Source organism: Sardina pilchardus, chromosome 19 (assembly GCF_963854185.1).
Source record: "Sardina pilchardus chromosome 19, fSarPil1.1, whole genome shotgun sequence".
Classification (NCBI taxonomy): domain Eukaryota; kingdom Metazoa; phylum Chordata; class Actinopteri; order Clupeiformes; family Clupeidae; genus Sardina; species Sardina pilchardus.
Window position 1 is genome coordinate 20603077 of NC_085012.1, and position 9089 is coordinate 20612165.

The following is a 9089-nucleotide window of genomic DNA, read 5'->3' on the forward strand; positions in this document are numbered from 1 at the left end:
GAACTCGCACACCATTATTTACCGTTGTAGAAGGTGAGTTGTTTAATCCATCCCAAAAAAAGTTAAAGTGAAAAAAGTGCTGCCGAGTGAAAAGCAAATGTTTCGGTCCTCAGACCTTCATCAGTGCAAAAGTTCAAAAAACTTTTGGGATGGATTTAACAACTCATCTTCTACAACGGTAAATACATGAAAATAATGGTGTGCGAGTTCTCTTCATCCATTGACTATGTAGTTAGACAGCAACAATTCATCTCGACCTGTACTTTGTGCATTTTACTGTACAGTATAGTAAACTGTATTGTTTACTGGTCGTTTGAAAATAATTAATACCGTTGTGTATGCCAATGGATTCTGACATAAACTGATGCTTGATTTTTCACCCCAAGCTTTTATTTATGGATTGGAAACTAGTCCTATAGACAACCACATCTGTCTCTTTTTAGGAGATCAAGCACTGTACTACTGGCACTGGTATTGTTTCCTTGAGGACAAAGATAACCCTGTGAAGCCTATCAACTTCAGATGGCCTTTGAAGCACTTGTCAATGTACCTTCACACCCTTATGAATTTGTACAGCAGCTGCTCTTTGGAATCAGAGTCTTAGTGCACACACAACTGCTGCTACTGTGTGTTACAAATACAAATGGTACTAAAACTCATACTGTAAGCTTATTAAATTACAAAATGATTTAAGCGCACGCTCTTTATCCATATTTTATTTGAAAATGTGAAGACTTGGGTTTGGTGCTTATCTATAAATGTAAAAACATTGTGTTTATGCTGAATTGTAATATTAAGTTAATAAATAAGAGACTAGGTGTCTGAAATTAAATGTAAATTGTGCATACAGAAAAATTATCAATTAGCAAATAGAATCAATTATATTACTGTAGATATTTTGTCTACAGGGTAGCTGGCCACTGGCCTCTCTTATCATATCCATCTAGAAACATTAGTTCAGCTGTTTGCACCAAGATGTCAAGGAGGTGTTGAGCCAAAGGCATCTGAGTCTTACATTATCACTTGGGGTCAAGAAAACTGGTGAGACATGTTTACCCACCAAAGAAAGTGTGAAGTCACCTACGATAATGTAACTGTGAAGGCCTAAGAGGGAAGTCGATTTTTTTACACCCACAGTAAGACATTTGAGGTCACAGTATCCTTAATTAGATAACTGTGAGATGTTGGACATGCCATTCCATCTCCTGTGTGACTCCTATGGGGACCCTCAGCTGTCCTTGAGCAATCACCACCACTGCCGGGATGACGTCCCATCTCCTGAAAGATGGATATTATTGTCATGGAAGGACTTGCTGTGGCAGGTGGCTACATGGACTCCCGTGACACGCTGGTCTTAACTGAAGGCATCATATACTGTAGTTTTCTTTTGTATGCATAACCTTGTTTCTCTACCCATGTCCACATGACTTCACTGAGCCATGGCTGAGTTACAGAGCAGTGGTAACCCTGTGGTACCTTTACAGTTCTGTTTGCTAAGGACCATGAACAGATGTGGCATGGTCATAATTACAGTACAATTGTTGGATTCACTTAGTACATGTACTGTAACTCATATATTCTGCTCATGGAAGTGTATTAAGCACTTTTCTTTTTATTTTATTAGGTTTGTGAGAGGCAAAGTGACCATTGACCCCTCTCAAAGAACCACAACACTACCATTCAAGCAAGTCAACGTCATTCCGGTTCATCACTGGTAAGCACCTTAATTTTGACTGCTACTAGATGAAATAGATCTGAAGAGGCTTTGTAATTATGTATTGCATAATATTTTGTTTAATGTATGTGGAAAAATGTATCAGCACACTGTTTAACACTTACTGTAAGAGACACTGCAATGCAACTGTTTTTGTTTTTGCTGTGATGGACATGTGAACATTCAGACCAGATATATGAAATTGCTGTATCAGCATGTTTTTAGCTGCAACATTTTGACAGTTTCACAACCCTGTGTATGTTTTGTCTTCAGTGGTGTTCCTAGGCTACAGTTTGTGGGACAGTACAGACGAGTGAGGTCCTGTTGCACTGCTTTGCCCTCTCTTGGGTGTCCTCTAGCCATTTAGAGACGCATGGGTCTGTTGCTGTCCCTCAAGTTGCTAAGAAAGACACTTGAGGGCCTTGTGCTGTTTTGTTTACCATGCACATGCGTGCCTCCTTCCCTTTGTCCTTGAGTACAAAGATAACCCTGTGAAATTCTTGCTAAATGTCACAGAGACTCAGAAATATTGAAATATAATCTGCAACAGATGGTCTTGCTGATACAACATACATATACTGTATATCTACACTCCTTTTCATTGCTAAAATATTCAGTTTAGGGTTACATTAGATAAGATTCAACTTTATTGTCATTGTGCAAGTACAGTAGGCTACTGTAGGAGGGCTTAATATTTCAAGATCACAGCATTCCTCTGTCCATCACCTTCCACAGACATGGAGATGGGTATAGATGACCTCTCTGACCCACTTCCATACTGAGTAGATATGTGTGTGTGTGTGTGTGTGTGTGTGTGTGTGTGTGTGTGTGTGTGTGTGTGTGTGTGTGTGTGTGTGTGTGTGTGTGTGTGTGTGTGTGTGTGTGTGTATGTGTGCACAACAGGTGTTACCTTGTCATCTCCTTGGAGAATCTCAGTTGAGCAGCAGCAACAGACTCCTCCTCTGTGACCAGAGCCAGACCATTTGTTTCAGTACACAGGCATTTCAGTGTAGGATCAGCCTAAGACAAGCACAAGGATGTGGAGCAATTCTTAATGTTTTTACCCCGTACTACATGGGTCCACTTAAGGTAAGATCAGTGTAGTAGAAGTAATTCTAAAATAAATCCCTTAACTTAAATGCTATGCATTTATCTATGATATTTTATTTTTTATACTTTTTTATTTTGTCAAAGGAAACATACATGTTTAAATAATAATAATAATAATGAAAAAAAAACAATAATAATAATCATTCACAATTGTACACATACAAGGAGGTTGTATTTATCACTTTTTCTTTTTTGTATTTATTATTATTATTTGTCTTTTTTTTTTTTTTTTAACTATGATTATTATCTATGCTATTTTAAATACTCTGAATTTATACTATTTCTCTCTTTCTGACTTTGTCATACAGAAGAACCTTGTGGATGAGTCTTTTTTCGGCTTTGACAATACTGAAGAGCTCTACTGGAAGATTTCTGTGGTCCTTGAGGTGGACCCTCCCAGTTCAGTGTCAATACAGCAGGATATTTCAAGGTGTAAAAGTAAGTAAGGCTTTACTACTGTATGTTGAGCATGTGCTGTGAAATAATAACTATGTTCTTCCTAGACTTCTTATTCCTCATATTATTATTATTCCGCTTACAACTTTTTCTTTGCGCAATTTCTCTTCAACCGTTTAACTTAGAAACTTCATTCAAACTCTGTAACGTAGGTCTTCTAATGAATCAGGTTGGTATGGCTTTTCAACTTTGTAACTTTTATACTTTTTAAACTATAAATTAAAAACATTGGCCTTTATGACATCACAATCAGATCGTTAAGCAATTACAATCTTATGCCAGGTGTTCAGGCCACCTGCAGCAACTCTCCGTCTGTATCAATATAAAAGTCCTCACTACAATAGCTTACTATTAAATACTTTAACTATTGAAACTACTCAACTATTAAACTGTTCAACCATTCCAAATGTCAGTTATCATCAACTATGCCTCCAACCAACTACATGAAACCTCCAGCAACCAACATAGCAACCATTAAAATGAAGCATTTATGACCGTTTCTATAGCAACCAATATGATTATACTACAATTACTTCTTTATTCGCCCTTTTCACGCTAACGTCAGACATTTTCCGTTTTGAAGCTTTGCTTGGTATCAGTATATCCGGCGTAAGCAAACGCTATGGTGATACGGTTAGAGTTCTTGAGTTAAGATTACTATTTCACGTGTATTTATTATCTTCATTTTCCTTGTCATCGTTGGCGATCATTGCCGTCACATAGCTGCCTTGATTTGAGAGTAAAGTCAGTAGCCTAATCCTTAATATATAGCAGCAACTTCAGCTAGCTTCACCGAATATCAAGTTGGTTTGATATTGGATATTCGACAGAGATTCAAAATAAGGAACGGCCTTTCATTGAGTATCCGAATATCCAATATCAAACCAACTTGATCTTCGGTGCTAACATGTTAGCTAGCTGAAGTTGCTGCTATGTATAGCAGGGGTCTCCTAACGTTGGGACTAACATTATGTTCAGTTATCATTTGCAATCATTGCTCTCGTAGCTGCCTTGATTTGAGAGTAAAGTTAAATGACGTTATGACTGCATATTACTGCTACCAGACGAACTGATTCCCAGCTGCTGACATCACGTGAAAATGGCTAATACTGCGTTCATGCAGCTTGGAACCTCGGAGGACCTGCCTTTAAAAAGTCCCGACCTCCGAAAAAATTGTGTTCATGAGATCAGTTCGGAAAATAAATACAGGAAACGCATAAATACGTTATTACAACTGCTTAGTATGGTTGAGCAGGAAGGAAATTGTCTTGGGCGAGTGTTTCTGTCTGTGTCGTTAATTTAGTGACAAATTACCTTGCCTATTCGTAATGACAGTGAAATTCACCTCTTGTGTTGTTGCAAGGGAGGCCGTCGTGGTTGGAGAATATGATAGTGACGTCAAGTCGGACACCTCGGGGCACAAAACTTCCGCACGAGTCTCCGAGGAAAAAATCCAACCCGACCTAGCGTTCATGTCATTTTTCTGCTATCGGAGGTCAGAAATTTCCGAAGGTCCGATGTGCATGAACGCACTATAATTCCTGATAGTGGGCACCATGGAATCCAACAACTGTTTCAAAATAAAAGTCCTCACTAGCAAGTTAGCTAGTTAGCATTGTTAGCATTTTTAGCATAACTGCTAGAAATCATCAGCTAAGTTAGCGAGTCAACCTAGTTAGCATAGCACTGTTAGCATAGTTAACATTTTTAGCATAACTGCTAGAAATCATCAGCTAAGTTAGCTAATCAACCTGGTTAGCATTGTTAACATAGTTAACATTGTTAGCATAGTTAGCATATTTGGCACAACTGCTAGAAATCATTAGCAAAGTTAGCTGATTAACCTGGTTACCATTCTTAACATTGTAATGATTTCTAGCAGTTATGCTAAAAATACTAAGTTAGCCAATCAATTTGATTATCACTGTTAGCATAGTTAACATAGTTAACATACCTGTGAGAAATCATTAGTTAAAGGAACACTAAATCGTTTTTTCATATTAAACTACGTTATTCCCTTAGCTAAGACGAGTTGCTACATACCTCTCACATTTCAGTGCGTGCACTCACTGGCTCTGACTTTGATAGCACTTGCTAACCCAATGCATTCATTAGGATCCAAACAGAGATGAAGTTAGAAGCGACCAAACACCTCCATGTTTTCCCTATTAAAATACAGTTATACGAGTAGTCACACGACCAAGTATGGTGAGACAAAATAAAACGTGGTGCATTTGTAAGTAGGTAAGAGGGATAACTATATTGTGTGGCACAGTAATATCCTCACTCTTGCACTTTCAGTTTCACTTTGGAGTGAGGATTTTACTGCGCAGAGTCTAAGTGCTCCCAATGTTATTCCGCCACACAATATAGTTTTCCCTTTTGCCTGCTTAGAAATGGACCACGTTTTATTTTGTCTCACCATAATGGTCGTGTGACTGCTCGTGTAACTGTATTTTAATAGGGAAAACATGGAGGTGTTTGGTCGCTTCTATCTTCATCTCTGTTTGGATCCTAATGAATGCATTGGGCTAGCTAAATGCTATTAAAGTTGAGCCGCGCACCAGAGCCAGTGAGTGCACGCATTGAAACGTGAGAGGTATGTATCAATTAAGGGAATAACATAGTTTAATATGAAAAAACGGTGAAGTGTTCCTTTAAGTTAGAAGTGGAATGTTTAAGCTATCCACATTCAAATTTTAAACGGTCTACCTTCACACTATAAACTATGCAGCCACCATGTTTACCCTAGCTACACCTTAGTAACCATATCTACATTATCCATCTGTACTTTTTTGCATTTTCATGCACTGGTAATTCCTTTGGTAATGGGTGTGGTGATTTGTTCATATTCATAGGTTTTGTTTTCATTGTTTTCAAAATACTACAGAATTATAAAGACCCGTCACCTTTTTATCACTTCAGTAGAGTTAGAATATTTTCTGAATTTGTGATACTCCCTGTGATAGTTCCAGTTCTTCTCTTTAAATAAACAGATTGGGTTTTAAAGAAGAAGATGGGAATTTTAGCAATGATTGTCTAAAGTACTAGAAGAGAGCTATCAGCCTACAAATGTACCTTTAAGAGTTTTCACCATCGTCAAGTTAGTCAAGATGTTGAAGATTGTCAGTTCCTAGTTTTCACAAATACACTCACTTTTAACAGATAATGTAAAACACATGTGGCTGTGGTATTGAATGAGTGCTTGAATTGGAAACAGAAGAGTCAGAGACTGAGTTCCTGAGAGGCCAAGGCTACTTCTGCATTTTGCACCTTATACTGTATTTGAGAGGCTAAAGAAACCTGTCTGTTGGATAGGGAATTCACATCTTTCAAAGCCTCAAACTATTTAGGTGTGTGTGCGTGCACGACTGCATATGCACTCATGCATGTCTAGAGGGTGGGGGTTGACAATATCTTTGCCACTTGTCCCAGCTGAATGTAGTACACTGCAAAAACTGCTTATCTAACTGAATGTCAGTATCTTAAGATAAAAACATCTAGACTAGTTGATATTGTTTATAGTATAAAGAACCTTACCTTTCCTAACACTTTCTCATAAAAAAATCACTCAATTTAACAAGAGTTGGACTTATTTTAAAGCAGCACTAAAGATTTGCTCTCGGGGTCCCCCTTCAGTTGAGAAGCGCAAAATATAGACGGAATGCACTGACTGTCTGTAGAATGACAGCTCTGAATTCTGGTTAAGTAGCAGATCTTTTCAGAGTTCATGTGCCATCACAATTATTTTGGAAAAGTTTTCAGGTAATAAGAAAAAAAAAAACTCCTCGGTGGGGGGCTTTGAAGGAGAAATACTAGTGATTTTTGTTTTTGTTTTTCTATGTCTGTTTCTTGAGGTCACTGATTACTGTCGGTAGGCTATATCAAAAAAAAAATTTTGATGATTTTTAAAGAGTTTTTCCATATACAGATAGATAGTACTCTGTGACCTCGAGAAATGAAGATGTCTCCTTTAAGATGTTTTATCGTATACAACAAGTATATTTTTCTGCCAAATCTGGTTTTGATATGATGCCTTGATTAATTCAAATTCGTATTAAATTGAGCCAAATTGATCTTATGAGAGAGCACAGAGTAAGTCTTTTTATACTTAAAACAAGACCAACTAGAGTTTTTCCTTTTGTCTTGATATAAGATTAATAACACTTTGCATTGTACTTAGTACCAGTGGCGACTGGTTGTTTTAGAAGTTGAGGAGGAAGGTGTGCGCAGGGGGTGGTTGTTCTTCATTTGATAAGAGGTAAATGGGGCTTTGCAGAAAGGCAGTTTCGTATGCTACAGTACGTCTTTCTGCCGTTCCTACTTCCTACCCTGTTTGTAAGTCCAGTGAGTGACACAAAGTTGAATGCTCAATAAAATGTTTTATTTATTAAAGCAACACTAAAGCACTTTTCCTCTGTCGCACACACGGTATTCGTTTATCCAGCAAATAACAGACAAGGTAGAATATAGTTGCATGATTTTATGAAAGTATGATGTATTGCGACATCGAAGCAAGTCAAATTTGTAGTTTCTGATGTCTTCTTTCATCGAACTACAGATACACTGTGGTTATAGCCGATAGAGGGCCACGGAATGAAAGCACAAGTGCCGTTCACCCTGTTACGAGTTGATGAACTCCTGAAATGATTTTTGAACATTATTTTAAGGTACAAAAAACTCTTTAGTGTTGCTTAACAACTTAGCATCTGAAATGAAGATGAAGAATAGTTAATTTTCGATCCCCATGCTCGTTTTTCCTGCAGTATGACAACTTCTGATACGTACAGTAATCCTGCATTTCTGATTGGATATTGGCAGCACAATCAGCTTCACTGATTGGTTCATTGTTGAAGGCACTTCCGCTGAGGATCTTCCTCCCTTGCGCCATTCACTCCCATGTTATTCGCCGCCAGGGTCTGGAGCGTTTATAATGGGAGCTAATGGAAGTCTTGAGGAGGGAGTTCCTCAATCCATTCCTTTCGATTCCGGTAGGGGTCGCTTACAGAAATTTGACTGATTTCAGTAACATTGCGTTTGAAAAGCAATTATCATGGATGTTGTTTTAATTAGGGAGTTGGTTAAATGCACGATCTTCTATAGAAAGTTTCGCAGCGAAATACAGCTTCTGTCATCTTTTATCAGAGATTTTCGAAATCCCGGAAGTACTTTTTCAGATACCTGTGTGCTTAATATAACACAACAGAATTTGAATTTCACTGCCAAACTTGCTATAGAAGATCGTTGAAGACCAGTAACCCCTTGGTGAGCTGCACATTTTTAAAAACGAACGTTTAGGGGTGTTTTAAGGACAGAATAGTCCATGCACTATGAGCAATGCTAAAGCCATACAGAGCTCCATTCTAAAGCTGCCAAATTCCACAAACAGGCTCAATCGTCGAGATTTCGGTGTCAAACATTCGTTTTCATGCTAGGCAATACAGAAAACGGGCTTAAAGTGTAAAATACAAAACTATTCCTTTAAGTGTAATTTCAAATGTTGTGCCTGTATTAGGCAGAGAGACTTTATATTTTAGTAAAGTAAGTAGGTATATTTTCTGAGATTATATATTTATATGGAATTCGGTTCATTTAGAGCAGTTAATCTGCTGTGTCAGTTTATCAAATACTGCTGATTTGGTCCCAGCAGTCTTGACTGTTAATGAAGTTCCTTCACAGCATCATCAAAAAAGTCCTTAGTTTAGTTTTCCCCCTTCTTCTATAGTATGTAGACCTGTTGTGAATGTATAAGTGGGCTCCTTAATGAGTGTAACATGCAAGCATCTTATGAGCATACAAACAACAGAAA